We start from the raw sequence: 21153 nt of genomic DNA on the forward strand, positions 1-21153 counted from the left end.
AAAAAATTATGACAGTAAAATGTGACTAAAGTATTTTCATACAGTTCTTATACATGTGTAATTGACATAAAAATCGAAAGAATTTCAAAAAACGGTCCAGAAAGCACTTTTTTAAAGGGGGTGATAAATTTTTTCCAAATATTTGACATTTTTGACTTTTGACTTTTGACTTCCTATGAAATCACATTCCAAATGCACAAAACATATTCCTTAAGTCCAAATAAAAATGTAAAAAAAATTATGTTAATAAAATTTGACAAAAGTATTTTCATACAGTTCTTACACGTGTAATTGACATAAAAATCGAAAGAATTTCGAAAAACGGTCCAGAAAGCACTTTTTTAAGGGGGTGATAAGTTTTTGCCAAAACTTTCAAAATTTCAAAATTTCAAAATATGACTCTTGGGTCTTGACTTGCGTTACAGTAAGCCTATGAAAAATTAAGATGGAACACACTCGCCCACTATAGGATTTTTGGGGTGTTACACAGCTCATTTACAATATGGCATTTGTCATCAACTTTGGACGAAACAGCGCCGGATGTAATGTGAAATCCCACACAATCCCATCGTGTATATGGTCCGCTCGGTGCCAATAAGTTGCCATGTTATTTTGTACAATTGAGGGGGGACTTCCCTTACAAGGATATCAGGGTACAGCGCAAACGACCACTACCATAAATTTTGCAAACGACCACTACCATAAATTTTGCATTCGAGATTCCCACATTTGGAAAATTCAAAAGGGGTCAGCCCAGCCAGAGTGGAATGGCTGAGCCCCACACTGGGTCAACCAACTTCTTGATCACAGTATCTCTTCTGCTTAGTGGAGGGCAAGTCTCTCCAGTGCCAACATTTTCCGCTAACGGGAACCACTTTTTGTTGTGATAATATCATATCACATCGACCTGCGTTAAATGCCGTTTAGGAATGCACTTGCACACAGAGTGGTGAAAAAGTAGTTTATTTTGTTTACTAGATTATATCAGTGAACCACTAGATTCCCATCATGCAACACTGTCGAAAAAATCACCAATTACTTTTTAATATCTTAACCTATCTGATATCACAAATGTTTGCGATATGACGAAATACAATCACATTCAGACACACACACACACACACAGACAAATGCATGAAACCAATTGATTTATTATCGATAACATCTCAGATTCTCTTGTGCTTTTGATTTACTCCATAAAAGAAGGGTTGTAATTCCAACATGGAAAACACAGGGCCATCAGACACCAGTCCAGTTCCACTCCTCACCAGCATTATTTCCTTTGATCATTTGAACAGGGCGAGGGAGCACAGAGCACACACAAGCTGCATTCAGTAACAATATTCTTATTTGTCTTATGCATAAAAGGCAGTTGCTCCCTGACAACACAAGGAACTTTGATCGTATTAAAAGGGCAGGGGAGACTAGCCCATAGAAGCTGCATTTAGTCAATTCAGCATCAAATGCTTACTACAAGGCAGTGTTGCTGATGAAATAATGCCACACCCCCTAGTGGACAAAAGGCTTACAGCACCTGGTATTCCCAGGCGGTCTCCCATCCAAGTACTAACCAGGCCCGACCCTGCTTAGCTTCCGAGATCAGACGAGATCGGGCATATTCAGGCTGGTATGGCCGTAAGCAAAGGTACATCTCTTGGTACACCATATAAAGTCAAAGTGAGTCTGATAAACAGACATTGCATTCTCACCAATTAGATAAGCAGCTTGAACTTTGGCTCACTCAAAAAGTGGAAGAAATTACATATACTGTAGCCATCACTTTTTAGCACAGATAGTTGGATGAAATACAAACAAACCTTGCAAACATTTCTAAGCGAGGGCACATATTTCAGCCTTGTGGGAAAAAACGGACAAATACAATGACTTCTGACAAATACATCATCAGCAACAGTTTCCCATGCAGCTATCCTACTAGCCACAATAAATACACAAAAGCTCTGGATGTTGAAAACCTATTGCATTGTTCTGTGCTAAGGAGGAACGCATGTATGGACAATTTCATATTGGAAGCGCATGGGGCGCGTATGACACATCATGACCGGGGGGGTTAGAGTGGCTTCTCAACTATCTCTTGATTGAAGTACCAGCGTGGCATAAATACAATGCTGCATTTCGCAACATAATGTTTAGACAAAATGCCAACAATGTTTTGCTACAAACAAATGTTTCCACCTTTCGATTGGTCCACAAAGTCTCTTTCACAACTGACTTCAAAGATCTCCATAAGCACAGTCGGTTGACTCAAGTCATCCTTAAGCCTGCCGCCAAGCAACAGTTTATCATTAACATACCTTAAGGGAAGTGTGAGACGGGAGCCATATGATCGGTGAAGATTCTCCCATTGCGAATGTACGGTCCCTTACTAGACGTCCGACTTCGTCTCAGAAAATCGCGGACGGCGTCGGGCCGAGGGCGGGGGGGAGCTCTTTCAGGAAGTCATCGAAGAAATCGTCTCGGACGTTCGGTCACCGTTTTATAAAAATAACAAATTTTTGACTTGGACTCCGCATTCTCGAAAATTCCCACAAGGGGGCAAATAAATCATATTGCAGGCGCACGAACACGGGGCAAACGAGCGCGGCCTTTTCTCCTAAACGGAAAATATTTCGAAGACGAAACTCGGCGAGCGTAGGTTTGGAGTAAAGGGAAGTTGGCCCCGAACAAGATGGCGTCGAGGCCTCTGCGCTTTTTGAGTTATGGCCATTTTTCTGGGATTAAAGGTCAAAAAACGCAAAGTAGGGTGCAATTTGACCGCTTCACGTCAAAGTACATAAGCATACGGTGTCAGGAAAAAAAGAACCAGCCGTTTATCTATCGTAATTTAAGAGAAATCGTACATTGTCCATTTGGTGATGTTCACGAAGAGGAATTTTTTTTTCAAAAAATTCACAGATCCAGTTGCAGTTTGTTCACACGAACATTTTTAAAGTGGGTCTCGAAGCTCTGCGAGAATTCTGTGATTTTATGTGATTTTATGAAGTAACACACACTCATTTAACCCTCTGTTAATAAGTCAGTTCTTAACATAAAGACTTAAAACTCAATATTAAATAAGAGCCTACCCCAAGGAGGGTATGTGTTCACGTTCAGCTTCCTATGTCAACTGGAAGTACCTTAAAATGGTGCATAGGGTCAGGTTTGAAGGGTAATAAAGGTCAGATCTTTTCAAAACTTCACTTGTGTGATTAGACAACCCTCATGAAGTGTAATCAGTCATTTTTCCCAACAGATGTCAAAGAAAAGCTCTCTCACACAAACACACACACACACAAAAAGGAAGGATGGAGTGAAAAAGTACGGTGCTTAAAGACACACAAAGCCTGCAATGGCATGACTATTATCTCCAGGCCGTGCCGAGTTCAACGAGATGCCCCGCTTGACCGTAGCTCGCTCGGTCTGAGCGCAGCGACCGTTACAAGAAAATGGACCCAAATGACCTTTTGACCTCATGTCAATTTTATTTGCTTTTGGGAGACAGAGAGAGAACCGTTAAGGTTAGAAGCACAATTTCACCTCAGGAATGTTCTTAAGGTCCTCCCGATCTGTGCAAGCCTAACCTTGACCTTGTGGCATTAACCCTTAACAGTTAAAAGCTGGTGTTTACATCAAACAATTTACAATGACATGTCGCTCCATAGGAATACATTGACTGCACCTCTCAATTCAACCTGAAGCCTATGTGGGTTATGAATGTCTTATGAACCTGTCTTTGATGTCAGTCCATCAGGCCACCATGAGGTCTACCTGTGTCGATTCTAAGCTTCCTGGAGCAACAGGAAGTGGTTAAATCACCCTAAAAGTGTTTGCCATAGCCAACCTGCAGTTTGAGAGAAATAGTGCATTCAGCCCTATGTAAATCAGTCAATTTTTAACATACAGACATAAAACTCAGGATTCTGTAAAAGCATACTCCAGTAATGATAAGTGTTTACTTTTAGCTTCCTGTGCAAACCGGAAGTGCCTTAATTGGTGTCAAATGGGCTGTTTCAAAGGGATAAAAATGTCAAATCTTTCCAAAACTTCATATATGTGAATAGACAACCCTCCTGAACTGTAAATCAGTCATTCATCCCATCAGATAAAAAAAAAAAAAAAAACACACCCACACAGAAATGATGGAGGGACACACTGAGGGGCTAAGAGGCAGACAGTGCCTGTAGTAGTTAGTTTTGTTCCAACTTTTAAAGAACCGTCAGACCTAGAGTTCTGAAACTTTACAAACCTGTTCTAGACCTCAGGTCGATTGTGCACGGTGAGTTATGTGGCTCTAGAAGGTTCTCAGACCGATAAACAGCCTCGTGTATTTGCAATGTTTTCAATTCATTTTGAGCTCAACGAAACTGGCGACATTTAGAAAAGTCCCAGAGTCTCAAGACTAGGTGCATTGAAACCGGCTCGGCCCATAGAGATGGACCTCAACGATTCTGTCCGATTGCTCATTCAAGCACCCCGTAGCAAGGCATGGAAAAAAGTGGATTTTCAGCACCAATTAGGGTTTTGCTCGGGCACCGAATGACCTATCGAGCCGAAACTTGGGATTCCAGGTCGCCTCACATAGGGCTAAACATAATGTGAATATTGGACCCGCAGCTAGAACATAACTACGTATTATTTGTTTTATTATGGTTTAAATAGAAGGCGCTGTGAATTTTGGGCCTGCTCTGAAATATGTGATAGTTGGCTTCTAAAGGAGTTGGTAAAAGTGAGTTTGGTGTCAGATGGTATCAGTTTGGTGTCTGAATATATCTAATTGACTGATGGACACCGACTTGCTACTTGACTTTTGTACATTTGCAATATGTTTCAACGGGGGGGTACCATCACAAAAAGCGACATGATGAAATTTAACACAACGAGCGATGGAGAGGAACCACTATCACTGCCCGGCCATCCTGAGGTCATCAGGACGTTGACTTTTGCATTTCTAAAGTATTTAAGAGAATGTACGTTACATTTGCAATATGATTCAACATCACATCATATTGCAAATGCACGTTAGATTTGCAATATGATTCAACACATCATATTGCAAATGTAACAGTGTGTGTTATGTTTGCAATATGATTCAACACATCATATTGCAAACGTAACAGTGTGTGTTATGTTTGCAATATGATTCAACACATCATATTGCAAATGTAACAGTGTGTGTTATGTTTGCAATATGATCCAACACATCATATTGCAAACGTAACAGTGTGTGTTATGTTTGCAATATGATTCAACACATCATATTGCAAATGTAACAGTGTGTGTTTGCAATATGATTCAACAGTGTGTTATGTTTGCAATATGATGTGATGTTTTTCACTGTTGAATCATATGCAAATGTAACGTGCATTCTTTAAATAAACCCTATGTGGGTTATGAATGTCTTATGAACCTGTCTTCAATGACAATCCATCAAGCCACTATGAGGTCTACCTGTGTTGATTCTAAGCTTCCTGGAGCAACCGGAAGTGATAAAATCACCCTAAAAGTGTTTTGCCATACCCAACCAGCAGTTTGTGATATATAGTGCATTCAACCCTTTGTAAATCAGTCAGTTCTTAACGTATAGACTTAAAACTCAGGATTCTGTAAAAGCATACCCCGATCAGGATAGGTATTTACTTATAGCTTCCTGTGCCAACCGGAAGTGCCTTAAAATGGGGTCATAGGTGCTGTTTCAAAGGGTTAAAAAAGTCAGATCTTTCCAAAACTTTAAGTGTGTGATTAGGCAACCTTCATGAACTGTAAATCAGTCATTTCTCTAAACAGATGTCAAAGAAAAGCTCACACACACACACACAAGTCCAAACTGTTCGTGCACCTGGTATTTTTTTGGGGTTACCAGGTGCCATGTTTCAAGATGGTTGAAATTGCGTTTAGGGAGCATCCAGACCTCCATACCCGCTCTGGGAGCACTATTCTACGGCCAAAAATCAATGGGGGCTGGCCTGAGTGTTTTATGGAGGTTTTCACAAAAACTCAGAAAATATTCTGTTTTTTTTCTGGAAAATATTTTATGTTTTTTCTTCTCGAGTCAATGGGGTACGGCCTGAGTGATTTATGGAGGTTTCCAAACAAAGTCAAAAAATATTCTATGTTTCATGTTTTGGGTTACCAGGCGTCATTTTTCAAAACGGTTTTAAATGCTTTTAGGTGTCATCCAGACGTCCATGGGAGCACTATACTACGGCCCCAAATCAATGGGTGCTGGCCTGAGTGATTTATGGAGGTTTGGGGGGTGATACGTTTTTTCTAATTTATTCACATTTTTGACTTCGTATTAAATCAGATTGCAAATGCACAAAACATATTCCTTAAGTACAAGTAAACATTTATAAAAAATTATGACAGTAAAATGTGACTAAAGTATTTTCATACAGTTCTTATACATGTGTAATTGACATAAAAATCGAAAGAATTTCAAAAAACGGTCCAGAAAGCACTTTTTTAAAGGGGGTGATAAATTTTTTCCAAATATTTGACATTTTTGACTTTTGACTTTTGACTTCCTATGAAATCACATTCCAAATGCACAAAACATATTCCTTAAGTCCAAATAAAAATGTCCAAAAAATTATGTTAATAAAATTTGACAAAAGTATTTTCATACAGTTCTTACACATGTGTAATTGACATAAAAATCGAAAGAATTTCGAAAAACGGTCCAGAAAGCACTTTTTAAGGGGGGTGATAAGTTTTTGCCAAAACTTTCAAAATTTCAAAATTTCAAAATATGACTCTTGGGTCTTGACTTGCGTTACAGTAAGCCTATGAAAAATTAAGATGGAACACACTCGCCCACTATAGGATTTTTGGGGTGTTACACAGCTCATTTACAATATGGCATTTGTCATCAACTTTGGACGAAACAGCGCCGGATGTAATGTGAAATCCCACACAATCCCATCGTGTATATGGTCCGCTCGGTGCCAATAAGTTGCCATGTTATTTTGTACAATTGAGGGGGGACTTCCCTTACAAAGATATCAGGGTACAGCGCAAACGACCACTACCATAAATTTTGCAAACGACCACTACCATAAATTTTGCATTCGAGATTCCCACATTTGGAAAATTCAAAAGGGGTCAGCCCAGCCAGAGTGGAATGGCTGAGCCCCACACTGGGTCAACCAACTTCTTGATCACAGTATCTCTTCTGCTTAGTGGAGGGCAAGTCTCTCCAGTGCCAACATTTTCCGCTCACGGGAACCACTTTTTGTTGTGATAATATCATATCACATCGACCTGCGTTAAATGCCGTTTAGGAATGCACTTGCACACAGAGTGGTGAAAAAGTAGTTTATTTTGTTTACTAGATTATATCAGTGAACCACTAGATTCCCATCATGCAACACTGTCGAAAAAATCACCAATTACTTTTTAATATCTTAACCTATCTGATATCACAAATGTTTGCGATATGACGAAATACAATCACATTCAGACACACACACACACACACACAGACAAATGCATGAAACCAATTGATTTATTATCGATAACATCTCAGATTCTCTTGTGCTTTTGATTTACTCCATAAAAGAAGGGTTGTAATTCCAACATGGAAAACACAGGGCCATCAGACACCAGTCCAGTTCCACTCCTCACCAGCATTATTTCCTTTGATCATTTGAACAGGGCGAGGGAGCACAGAGCACACACAAGCTGCATTCAGTAACAATATTCTTATTTGTTTTATGCATAAAAGGCAGTTGCTCCCTGACAACACAAGGAACTTTGATCGTATTAAAAGGGCAGGGGAGACTAGCCCATAGAAGCTGCATTTAGTCAATTCAGCATCAAATGCTTACTACAAGGCAGTGTTGCTGATGAAATAATGCCACACCCCCTAGTGGACAAAAGGCTTACAGCACCTGGTATTCCCAGGCGGTCTCCCATCCAAGTACTAACCAGGCCCGACCCTGCTTAGCTTCCGAGATCAGACGAGATCGGGCATATTCAGGCTGGTATGGCCGTAAGCGAAAGGTACATCTCTTGGTACACCATATAAAGTCAAAGTGAGTCTGATAAACAGACATTGCATTCTCACCAATTAGATAAGCAGCTTGAACTTTGGCTCACTCAAAAAGTGGAAGAAATTACATATACTGTAGCCATCACTTTTTAGCACAGATAGTTGGATGAAATACAAACAAACCTTGCAAACATTTCTAAGCGAGGGCACATATTTCAGCCTTGTGGGAAAAAACGGACAAATACAATGACTTCTGACAAAATACATCATCAGCAACAGTTTCCCATGCAGCTATCCTACTAGCCACAATAAATACACAAAAGCTCTGGATGTTGAAAACCTATTGCATTGTTCTGTGCTAAGGAGGAACGCATGTATGGACAATTTCATATTGGAAGCGCATGGGGCGCGTATGACACATCATGACCGGGGGGGTTAGAGTGGCTTCTCAACTATCTCTTGATTGAAGTACCAGCGTGGCATAAATACAATGCTGCATTTCGCAACATAATGTTTAGACAAAATGCCAACAATGTTTTGCTACAAACAAATGTTTCCACCTTTCGATTGGTCCACAAAGTCTCTTTCACAACTGACTTCAAAGATCTCCATAAGCACAGTCGGTTGACTCAAGTCATCCTTAAGCCTGCCGCCAAGCAACAGTTTATCATTAACATACCTTAAGGGAAGTGTGAGACGGGAGCCATATGATCGGTGAAGATTCTCCCATTGCGAATGTACGGTCCCCTTACTAGACGTCCGACTTCGTCTCAGAAAATCGCGGACGGCGTCGGGCCGAGGGCGGGGGGGAGCTCTTTCAGGAAGTCATCGAAGAAATCGTCTCGGACGTTCGGTCACCGTTTTATAAAAAATAACAAATTTTTGACTTGGACTCCGCATTCTCGAAAATTCCCACAAGGGGGCAAATAAATCATATTGCAGGCGCACGAACACGGGGCAAACGAGCGCGGCCTTTTCTCCTAAACGGAAAATATTTCGAAGACGAAACTCGGCGAGCGTAGGTTTGGAGTAAAGGGAAGTTGGCCCCGAACAAGATGGCGTCGAGGCCTCTGCGCTTTTTGAGTTTATGGCCATTTTTCTGGGATTAAAGGTCAAAAACGCAAAGTAGGGTGCAATTTGACCGCTTCACGTCAAAGTACATAAGCATACGGTGTCAGGAAAAAAAGAACCAGCCGTTTATCTATCGTAATTTAAGAGAAATCGTACATTGTCCATTTGGTGATGTTCACGAAGAGGAATTTTTTTTTCAAAAAATTCACAGATCCAGTTGCAGTTTGTTCACACGAACATTTTTAAAGTGGGTCTCGAAGCTCTGCGAGAATTCTGTGATTTTATGTGATTTTATGAAGTAACACACACTCATTTAACCCTCTGTTAATAAGTCAGTTCTTAACATAAAGACTTAAAACTCAATATTAAATAAGAGCCTACCCCAAGGAGGGTATGTGTTCACGTTCAGCTTCCTATGTCAACTGGAAGTACCTTAAAATGGTGCATAGGGTCAGGTTTGAAGGGTAATAAAGGTCAGATCTTTTCAAAACTTCACTTGTGTGATTAGACAACCCTCATGAAGTGTAATCAGTCATTTTTCCCAACAGATGTCAAAGAAAAGCTACACACACAAACACAACAGGAAAGGATGGAGGGTGAAAAAGTACGGTGCTTAAAGACACAGCCTGTGTTTGCCGTGAGTTCACGATGTATTCCCCCGCTTGACCGTAGCTCGCTCGGTCTGAGCGCAGCGACCGTTACAAGAAATGGACCCAAATGACCTTTTGACCTCATGTACAATTTTATTTGCTTTTGGGAGACAGAGAGAGAAAACCGTTAAGGTTAGAAGCACAATTTCACATCAGGAATGTTTCTTAGGTCCTCCCGATCTGTGCAAGCCTAACCTTGAACTTGTGGCATTAACCCCTTAACAGTTAAAAGCTGGTGTTTACATCAAACAATTTACAATGACATGTCGCCCCTAGGAATACATTTGACTGCACCTCTCAATTCAACCTGAAGCCTCTGTGGGTATGAATGTCTTATGAACCTGTCTTTGATGTAGTCCATCAGGCCACCATGAGTCTACCTGTGTCGATTCTAAGCTTCCTGGAGCAACCGGAAGTGGTTAAATCACCCTAAAAGTGTTTGCCAATAGCCAACCTGCAGTTTGAGAGAAATAGTGCATTCAGCCCTATGCAAATCAGTCAATTTTTAACATACAGACATAAAACTCAGGATTCTGTAAAAGCATACTCCAGTAATGATAAGTGTTTACTTTTAGCTTCCTGTGCAACCGGAAGTGCCTTAATTGGTGTCAAATGGGCTGTTTCAAAGGGATAAAAATGTCAAATCTTTCCAAAACTTCATATATGTGAATAGACAACCCTCCTGAACTGTAAATCAGTCATTCATCCCATCAGATTAAAAAAAAAAAAAAAACACACCCACACAGAAATGATGGAGGGACACACTGAGGGGCTAAGAGGCAGACAGTGCCTGTAGTAGTTAGTTTTGTTCCAACTTTTAAAGAACCGTCAGACCTAGAGTTCTGAAACTTTACAAACCTGTTCTAGACCTCAGGTCGATTGTGCACGGTGAGTTATGTGGCTCTAGAAGGTTCTCAGACCGATAAACAGCCTCGTGTATTTGCAATGTTTTCAATTCATTTTGAGCTCAACGAAACTGGCGACATTTAGAAAAGTCCCAGAGTCTCAAGACTAGGTGCATTGAAACCGGCTCGGCCCATAGAGATGGACCTCAACGATTCTGTCCGATTGCTCATTCAAGCACCCCGTAGCAAGGCATGGAAAAAAGTGGATTTTCAGCACCAATTAGGGTTTTGCTCGGGCACCGAATGACCTATCGAGCCGAAACTTGGGATTCCAGGTCGCCTCACATAGGGCTAAACATAATGTGAATATTGGACCCGCAGCTAGAACATAACTACGTATTATTTGTTTTATTATGGTTTAAATAGAAGGCGCTGTGAATTTTGGGCCTGCTCTGAAATATGTGATAGTTGGCTTCTAAAGGAGTTGGTAAAAGTGAGTTTGGTGTCAGATGGTATCAGTTTGGTGTCTGAATATATCTAATTGACTGATGGACACCGACTTGCTACTTGACTTTTGTACATTTGCAATATGTTTCAACGGGGGGGTACCATCACAAAAAGCGACATGATGAAATTTAACACAACGAGCGATGGAGAGGAACCACTATCACTGCCCGGCCATCCTGAGGTCATCAGGACGTTGACTTTTGCATTTCTAAAGTATTTAAGAGAATGTACGTTACATTTGCAATATGATTCAACATCACATCATATTGCAAATGCACGTTAGATTTGCAATATGATTCAACACATCATATTGCAAATGTAACAGTGTGTGTTATGTTTGCAATATGATTCAACACATCATATTGCAAACGTAACAGTGTGTGTTATGTTTGCAATATGATTCAACACATCATATTGCAAATGTAACAGTGTGTGTTATGTTTGCAATATGATCCAACACATCATATTGCAAACGTAACAGTGTGTGTTATGTTTGCAATATGATTCAACACATCATATTGCAAATGTAACAGTGTGTGTTTGCAATATGATTCAACAGTGTGTTATGTTTGCAATATGATGTGATGTTTTTCACTGTTGAATCATATGCAAATGTAACGTGCATTCTTTAAATAAACCCTATGTGGGTTATGAATGTCTTATGAACCTGTCTTCAATGACAATCCATCAAGCCACTATGAGGTCTACCTGTGTTGATTCTAAGCTTCCTGGAGCAACCGGAAGTGATAAAATCACCCTAAAAGTGTTTTGCCATACCCAACCAGCAGTTTGTGATATATAGTGCATTCAACCCTTTGTAAATCAGTCAGTTCTTAACGTATAGACTTAAAACTCAGGATTCTGTAAAAGCATACCCCGATCAGGATAGGTATTTACTTATAGCTTCCTGTGCCAACCGGAAGTGCCTTAAAATGGGGTCATAGGTGCTGTTTCAAAGGGTTAAAAAGTCAGATCTTTCCAAAACTTTAAGTGTGTGATTAGGCAACCTTCATGAACTGTAAATCAGTCATTTCTCTAAACAGATGTCAAAGAAAAGCTCACACACACACACACAAGTCCAAACTGTTCGTGCACCTGGTATTTTTTTGGGGTTACCAGGTGCCATGTTTCAAGATGGTTGAAATTGCGTTTAGGGAGCATCCAGACCTCCATACCCGCTCTGGGAGCACTATTCTACGGCCAAAAATCAATGGGGGCTGGCCTGAGTGTTTTATGGAGGTTTTCACAAAAACTCAGAAAATATTCTGTTTTTTTTCTGGAAAATATTTTATGTTTTTTCTTCTCGAGTCAATGGGGTACGGCCTGAGTGATTTATGGAGGTTTCCAAACAAAGTCAAAAAATATTCTATGTTTCATGTTTTGGGTTACCAGGCGTCATTTTTCAAAACGGTTTTAAATGCTTTTAGGTGTCATCCAGACGTCCATGGGAGCACTATACTACGGCCCCAAATCAATGGGTGCTGGCCTGAGTGATTTATGGAGGTTTGGGGGGTGATACGTTTTTTTCTAATTTATTCACATTTTTGACTTCGTATTAAATCAGATTGCAAATGCACAAAACATATTCCTTAAGTACAAGTAAACATTTATAAAAAATTATGACAGTAAAATGTGACTAAAGTATTTTCATACAGTTCTTATACATGTGTAATTGACATAAAAATCGAAAGAATTTCAAAAAACGATCCAGAAAGCACTTTTTTAAAGGGGGTGATAAATTTTTTCCAAATATTTGACATTTTTGACTTTTGACTTTTGACTTCCTATGAAATCACATTCCAAATGCACAAAACATATTCCTTAAGTCCAAATAAAAATGTCCAAAAAATTATGTTAATAAAATTTGACAAAAGTATTTTCATACAGTTCTTACACATGTGTAATTGACATAAAAATCGAAAGAATTTCGAAAAACGGTCCAGAAAGCACTTTTTTAAAGGGGGTGATACGTTTTTTTCCAAATTTTTGACATTTTTGACTTTTGACTTTTGACTTCCTAAGAAATCACATTCCAAATGCACAAAACATATTCCTTAAGTCCAAATAAAAATGTAAAAAAAATTATGTTAATAAAATTTGACAAAAGTATTTTCATACAGTTCTTACACATGTGTAATTGACATAAAAATCGAAAGAATTTCGAAAAACGGTCCAGAAAGCACTTTTTTAAGGGGGTGATAAGTTTTTGCCAAAACTTTCAAAATTTCAAAATTTCAAAATATGACTCTTGGGTCTTGACTTGCGTTACAGTAAGCCTATGAAAAATTAAGATGGAACACACTCGCCCACTATAGGATTTTTGGGGTGTTACACAGCTCATTTACAATATGGCATTTGTCATCAACTTTGGACGAAACAGCGCCGGATGTAATGTGAAATCCCACACAATCCCATCGTGTATATGGTCCGCTCGGTGCCAATAAGTTGCCATGTTATTTTGTACAATTGAGGGGGGACTTCCCTTACAAAGATATCAGGGTACAGCGCAAACGACCACTACCATAAATTTTGCAAACGACCACTACCATAAATTTTGCATTCGAGATTCCCACATTTGGAAAATTCAAAAGGGGTCAGCCCAGCCAGAGTGGAATGGCTGAGCCCCACACTGGGTCAACCAACTTCTTGATCACAGTAATCTCTTCTGCTTAGTGGAGGGCAAGTCTCTCCAGTGCCAACATTTTCCGCTAACGGGAACCACTTTTTGTTGTGATAATATCATATCACATCGACCTGCGTTAAATGCCGTTTAGGAATGCACTTGCACACAGAGTGGTGAAAAAGTAGTTTATTTTGTTTACTAGATTATATCAGTGAACCACTAGATTCCCATCATGCAACACTGTCGAAAAAATCACCAATTACTTTTTAATATCTTAACCTATCTGATATCACAAATGTTTGCGATATGACGAAATACAATCACATTCAGACACACACACACACACACAGACAAATGCATGAAACCAATTGATTTATTATCGATAACATCTCAGATTCTCTTGTGCTTTTGATTTACTCCATAAAAGAAGGGTTGTAATTCCAACATGGAAAACACAGGGCCATCAGACACCAGTCCAGTTCCACTCCTCACCAGCATTATTTCCTTTGATCATTTGAACAGGGCGAGGGAGCACAGAGCACACACAAGCTGCATTCAGTAACAATATTCTTATTTGTCTTATGCATAAAAGGCAGTTGCTCCCTGACAACACAAGGAACTTTGATCGTATTAAAAGGGCAGGGGAGACTAGCCCATAGAAGCTGCATTTAGTCAATTCAGCATCAAATGCTTACTACAAGGCAGTGTTGCTGATGAAATAATGCCACACCCCCTAGTGGACAAAAGGCTTACAGCACCTGGTATTCCCAGGCGGTCTCCCATCCAAGTACTAACCAGGCCCGACCCTGCTTAGCTTCCGAGATCAGACGAGATCGGGCATATTCAGGCTGGTATGGCCGTAAGCGAAGGTACATCTCTTGGTACACCATATAAAGTCAAAGTGAGTCTGATAAACAGACATTGCATTCTCACCAATTAGATAAGCAGCTTGAACTTTGGCTCACTCAAAAAGTGGAAGAAATTACATATACTGTAGCCATCACTTTTTAGCACAGATAGTTGGATGAAATACAAACAAACCTTGCAAACATTTCTAAGCGAGGGCACATATTTCAGCCTTGTGGGAAAAAACGGACAAATACAATGACTTCTGACAAATACATCATCAGCAACAGTTTCCCATGCAGCTATCCTACTAGCCACAATAAATACACAAAAGCTCTGGATGTTGAAAACCTATTGCATTGTTCTGTGCTAAGGAGGAACGCATGTATGGACAATTTCATATTGGAAGCGCATGGGGCGCGTATGACACATCATGACCGGGGGGGTTAGAGTGGCTTCTCAACTATCTCTTGATTGAAGTACCAGCGTGGCATAAATACAATGCTGCATTTCGCAACATAATGTTTAGACAAAATGCCAACAATGTTTTGCTACAAACAAATGTTTCCACCTTTCGATTGGTCCACAAAGTCTCTTTCACAACTGACTTCAAAGATCTCCATAAGCACAGTCGGTTGACTCAAGTCATCCTTAAGCCTGCCGCCAAGCAACAGTTTATCATTAACATACCTTAAGGGAAGTGTGAGACGGGAGCCATATGATCGGTGAAGATTCTCCCATTGCGAATGTACGGTCCCTTACTAGACGTCCGACTTCGTCTCAGAAAATCGCGGACGGCGTCGGGCCGAGGGCGGGGGGGAGCTCTTTCAGGAAGTCATCGAAGAAATCGTCTCGGACGTTCGGTCACCGTTTTATAAAAATAACAAATTTTTGACTTGGACTCCGCATTCTCGAAAATTCCCACAAGGGGGCAAATAAATCATATTGCAGGCGCACGAACACGGGGCAAACGAGCGCGGCCTTTTCTCCTAAACGGAAAATATTTCGAAGACGAAACTCGGCGAGCGTAGGTTTGGAGTAAAGGGAAGTTGGCCCCGAACAAGATGGCGTCGAGGCCTCTGCGCTTTTTGAGTTATGGCCATTTTTCTGGGATTAAAGGTCAAAAACGCAAAGTAGGGTGCAATTTGACCGCTTCACGTCAAAGTACATAAGCATACGGTGTCAGGAAAAAAAGAACCAGCCGTTTATCTATCGTAATTTAAGAGAAATCGTACATTGTCCATTTGGTGATGTTCACGAAGAGGAATTTTTTTTTCAAAAAATTCACAGATCCAGTTGCAGTTTGTTCACACGAACATTTTTAAAGTGGGTCTCGAAGCTCTGCGAGAATTCTGTGATTTTATGTGATTTTATGAAGTAACACACACTCATTTAACCCTCTGTTAATAAGTCAGTTCTTAACATAAAGACTTAAAACTCAATATTAAATAAGAGCCTACCCCAAGGAGGGTATGTGTTCACGTTCAGCTTCCTATGTCAACTGGAAGTACCTTAAAATGGTGCATAGGGTCAGGTTTGAAGGGTAATAAAGGTCAGATCTTTTCAAAACTTCACTTGTGTGATTAGACAACCCTCATGAAGTGTAATCAGTCATTTTTCCCAACAGATGTCAAAGAAAAGCTCTCTCACACAAACACACACACACACAAAAAGGAAGGATGGAGTGAAAAAGTACGGTGCTTAAAGACACACAAAGCCTGCAATGGCATGACTATTATCTCCAGGCCGTGCCGAGTTCAACGAGATGCCCCGCTTGACCGTAGCTCGCTCGGTCTGAGCGCAGCGACCGTTACAAGAAAATGGACCCAAATGACCTTTTGACCTCATGTCAATTTTATTTGCTTTTGGGAGACAGAGAGAGAACCGTTAAGGTTAGAAGCACAATTTCACCTCAGGAATGTTCTTAAGGTCCTCCCGATCTGTGCAAGCCTAACCTTGACCTTGTGGCATTAACCCTTAACAGTTAAAAGCTGGTGTTTACATCAAACAATTTACAATGACATGTCGCTCCATAGGAATACATTGACTGCACCTCTCAATTCAACCTGAAGCCTATGTGGGTTATGAATGTCTTATGAACCTGTCTTTGATGTCAGTCCATCAGGCCACCATGAGGTCTACCTGTGTCGATTCTAAGCTTCCTGGAGCAACCGGAAGTGGTTAAATCACCCTAAAAGTGTTTGCCATAGCCAACCTGCAGTTTGAGAGAAATAGTGCATTCAGCCCTATGTAAATCAGTCAATTTTTAACATACAGACATAAAACTCAGGATTCTGTAAAAGCATACTCCAGTAATGATAAGTGTTTACTTTTAGCTTCCTGTGCAAACCGGAAGTGCCTTAATTGGTGTCAAATGGGCTGTTTCAAAGGGATAAAAATGTCAAATCTTTCCAAAACTTCATATATGTGAATAGACAACCCTCCTGAACTGTAAATCAGTCATTCATCCCATCAGATTAAAAAAAAAAAAAAAAACACACCCACACAGAAATGATGGAGGGACACACTGAGGGGCTAAGAGGCAGACAGTGCCTGTAGTAGTTAGTTTTGTTCCAACTTTTAAAGAACCGTCAGACCTAGAGTTCTGAAACTTTACAAACCTGTTCTAGACCTCAGGTCGATTGTGCACGGTGAGTTATGTGGCTCTAGAAGGTTCTCAGACCGATAAACAGCCTCGTGTATTTGCAATGTTTTCAATTCATTTTGAGCTCAACGAAACTGGCGACATTTAGAAAAGTCCCAGAGTCTCAAGACTAGGTGCATTGAAACCGGCTCGGCCCATAGAGATGGACCTCAACGATTCTGTCCGATTGCTCATTCAAGCACCCCGTAGCAAGGCATGGAAAAAAGTGGATTTTCAGCACCAATTAGGGTTTTGCTCGGGCACCGAATGACCTATCGAGCCGAAACTTGGGATTCCAGGTCGCCTCACATAGGGCTAAACATAATGTGAATATTGGACCCGCAGCTAGAACATAACTACGTATTATTTGTTTTATTATGGTTTAAATAGAAGGCGCTGTGAATTTTGGGCCTGCTCTGAAATATGTGATAGTTGGCTTCTAAAGGAGTTGGTAAAAGTGAGTTTGGTGTCAGATGGTATCAGTTTGGTGTCTGAATATATCTAATTGACTGATGGACACCGACTTGCTACTTGACTTTTGTACATTTGCAATATGTTTCAACGGGGGGGTACCATCACAAAAAGCGACATGATGAAATTTAACACAACGAGCGATGGAGAGGAACCACTATCACTGCCCGGACCATCCTGAGGTCATCAGGACGTTGACTTTTGCATTTCTAAAGTATTTAAGAGAATGTACGTTACATTTGCAATATGATTCAACATCACATCATATTGCAAATGCACGTTAGATTTGCAATATGATTCAACACATCATATTGCAAATGTAACAGTGTGTGTTATGTTTGCAATATGATTCAACACATCATATTGCAAACGTAACAGTGTGTGTTATGTTTGCAATATGATTCAACACATCATATTGCAAATGTAACAGTGTGTGTTATGTTTGCAATATGATCCAACACATCATATTGCAAACGTAACAGTGTGTGTTATGTTTGCAATATGATTCAACACATCATATTGCAAATGTAACAGTGTGTGTTTGCAATATGATTCAACAGTGTGTTATGTTTGCAATATGATGTGATGTTTTTCACTGTTGAATCATATGCAAATGTAACGTGCATTCTTTAAATAAACCCTATGTGGGTTATGAATGTCTTATGAACCTGTCTTCAATGACAATCCATCAAGCCACTATGAGGTCTACCTGTGTTGATTCTAAGCTTCCTGGAGCAACCGGAAGTGATAAAATCACCCTAAAAGTGTTTTGCCATACCCAACCAGCAGTTTGTGATATATAGTGCATTCAACCCTTTGTAAATCAGTCAGTTCTTAACGTATAGACTTAAAACTCAGGATTCTGTAAAAGCATACCCCGATCAGGATAGGTATTTACTTATAGCTTCCTGTGCCAACCGGAAGTGCCTTAAAATGGGGTCATAGGTGCTGTTTCAAAGGGTTAAAAAAGTCAGATCTTTCCAAAACTTTAAGTGTGTGATTAGGCAACCTTCATGAACTGTAAATCAGTCATTTCTCTAAACAGATGTCAAAGAAAAGCTCACACACACACACACAAGTCCAAACTGTTCGTGCACCTGGTATTTTTTTGGGGTTACCAGGTGCCATGTTTCAAGATGGTTGAAATTGCATTTAGGGAGCATCCAGACCTTCATACCCGCTCTGGGAGCACTATTCTACGGCCAAAAATCAATGGGGGCTGGCCTGAGTGTTTTATGGAGGTTTTCACAAAAACTCAGAAAATATTCTGTTTTTTTTCTGGAAAATATTTTATGTTTTTTCTTCTCGAGTCAATGGGGTACGGCCTGAGTGATTTATGGAGGTTTCCAAACAAAGTCAAAAAATATTCTATGTTTCATGTTTTGGGTTACCAGGCGTCATTTTTCAAAACGGTTTTAAATGCTTTTAGGTGTCATCCAGACGTCCATGGGAGCACTATACTACGGCCCCAAATCAATGGGTGCTGGCCTGAGTGATTTATGGAGGTTTGGGGGGTGATACGTTTTTTCTAATTTATTCACATTTTTGACTTCGTATTAAATCAGATTGCAAATGCACAAAACATATTCCTTAAGTACAAGTAAACATTTATAAAAAATTATGACAGTAAAATGTGACTAAAGTATTTTCATACAGTTCTTATACATGTGTAATTGACATAAAAATCGAAAGAATTTCAAAAAACGGTCCAGAAAGCACTTTTTTAAAGGGGGTGATAAATTTTTTCCAAATATTTGACATTTTTGACTTTTGACTTTTGACTTCCTATGAAATCACATTCCAAATGCACAAAACATATTCCTTAAGTCCAAATAAAAATGTCCAAAAAATTATGTTAATAAAATTTGACAAAAGTATTTTCATACAGTTCTTACACATGTGTAATTGACATAAAAATCGAAAGAATTTCGAAAAACGGTCCAGAAAGCACTTTTTTAAGGGGGTGATAAGTTTTTGCCAAAACTTTCAAAATTTCAAAATTTCAAAATATGACTCTTGGGTCTTGACTTGCGTTACAGTAAGCCTATGAAAAATTAAGATGGAACACACTCGCCCACTATAGGATTTTTGGGGTGTTACACAGCTCATTTACAATATGGCATTTGTCATCAACTTTGGACGAAACAGCGCCGGATGTAATGTGAAATCCCACACAATCCCATCGTGTATATGGTCCGCTCGGTGCCAATAAGTTGCCATGTTATTTTGTACAATTGAGGGGGTACTTCCCTTACAAAGATATCAGGGTACAGCGCAAACGACCACTACCATAAATTTTGCAAACGACCACTACCATAAATTTTGCATTCGAGATTCCCACATTTGGAAAATTCAAAAGGGGTCAGCCCAGCCAGAGTGGAATGGCTGAGCCCCACACTGGGTCAACCAACTTCTTGATCACAGTATCTCTTCTGCTTAGTGGAGGGCAAGTCTCTCCAGTGCCAACATTTTCCGCTAACGGGAACCACTTTTTGTTGTGATAATATCATATCACATCGACCTGCGTTAAATGCCGTTTAGGAATGCACTTGCACACAGAGTGGTGAAAAAGTAGTTTATTTTGTTTACTAGATTATATCAGTGAACCACTAGATTCCCATCATGCAACACTGTCGAAAAAATCACCAATTACTTTTTAATATCTTAACCTATCTGATATCACAAATGTTTGCGATATGACGAAATACAATCACATTCAGACACACACACACACACACAGACAAATGCATGAAACCAATTGATTTATTATCGATAACATCTCAGATTCTCTTGTGCTTTTGATTTACTCCATAAAAGAAGGGTTGTAATTCCAACATGGAAAACACAGGGCCATCAGACACCAGTCCAGTTCCACTCCTCACCAGCATTATTTCCTTTGATCATTTGAACAGGGCGAGGGAGCACAGAGCACACACAAGCTGCATTCAGTAACAATATTCTTATTTGTCTTATGCATAAAAGGCAGTTGCTCCCTGACAACACAAGGAACTTTGATCGTATTAAAAGGGCAGGGGAGACTAGCCCATAGAAGCTGCATTTAGTCAATTCAGCATCAAATGCTTACTACAAGGCAGTGTTGCTGATGAAATAATGCCACACCCCCTAGTGGACAAAAGGCTTACAGCACCTGGTATTCCCAGGAGGTCTCCCATCCAAGTACTAACCAGGCCCGACCCTGCTTAGCTTCCGAGATCAGACGAGATCGGGCATATTCAGGCTGGTATGGCCGTAAGCGAAGGTACATCTCTTGGTACACCATATAAAGTCAAAGTGAGTCTGATAAACAGACATTGCATTCTCACCAATTAGATAAGCAGCTTGAACTTTGGCTCACTCAAAAAGTGGAAGAAATTACATATACTGTAGCCATCACTTTTTAGCACAGATAGTTGGATGAAATACAAACAAACCTTGCAAACATTTCTAAGCGAGGGCACATATTTCAGCCTTGTGGGAAAAAACGGACAAATACAATGACTTCTGACAAA

The 21153-nt window shown here is 40.0% G+C and overlaps 4 non-coding genes and 4 pseudogenes across 4 annotated transcripts; all 8 read right to left on the reverse strand.

The window, feature by feature from the left end:
* Positions 1–679: 679 nt before the first annotated feature.
* LOC120043529 lies at positions 680–829 on the reverse strand (annotated as a pseudogene).
* A 693-nt stretch (positions 830–1522) lies between these two features.
* Positions 1523–1641, reverse strand: LOC120043511. Its single transcript, XR_005476468.1, has one exon. It is a non-coding gene; the product is annotated as a 5S ribosomal RNA (ribosomal RNA).
* A 5388-nt stretch (positions 1642–7029) lies between these two features.
* On the reverse strand, positions 7030–7179 carry LOC120043530 (annotated as a pseudogene).
* Positions 7180–7874: 695 nt separating this feature from the next.
* On the reverse strand, positions 7875–7993 carry LOC120043512. The gene has a single exon (XR_005476469.1). It is a non-coding gene; the product is annotated as a 5S ribosomal RNA (ribosomal RNA).
* A 5592-nt stretch (positions 7994–13585) lies between these two features.
* LOC120043537 lies at positions 13586–13736 on the reverse strand (annotated as a pseudogene).
* Positions 13737–14429: 693 nt separating this feature from the next.
* Positions 14430–14548, reverse strand: LOC120043513. The gene has a single exon (XR_005476470.1). It is a non-coding gene; the product is annotated as a 5S ribosomal RNA (ribosomal RNA).
* Positions 14549–19937: 5389 nt separating this feature from the next.
* LOC120043531 lies at positions 19938–20087 on the reverse strand (annotated as a pseudogene).
* Positions 20088–20780: 693 nt separating this feature from the next.
* LOC120043524 lies at positions 20781–20899 on the reverse strand. Its single transcript, XR_005476474.1, has one exon. It is a non-coding gene; the product is annotated as a 5S ribosomal RNA (ribosomal RNA).
* Between the last annotated feature and the right edge of the window lie 254 nt (positions 20900–21153).

Source organism: Salvelinus namaycush, unplaced genomic scaffold, assembly GCF_016432855.1.
Source record: "Salvelinus namaycush isolate Seneca unplaced genomic scaffold, SaNama_1.0 Scaffold949, whole genome shotgun sequence".
NCBI lineage: Eukaryota > Metazoa > Chordata > Actinopteri > Salmoniformes > Salmonidae > Salvelinus > Salvelinus namaycush.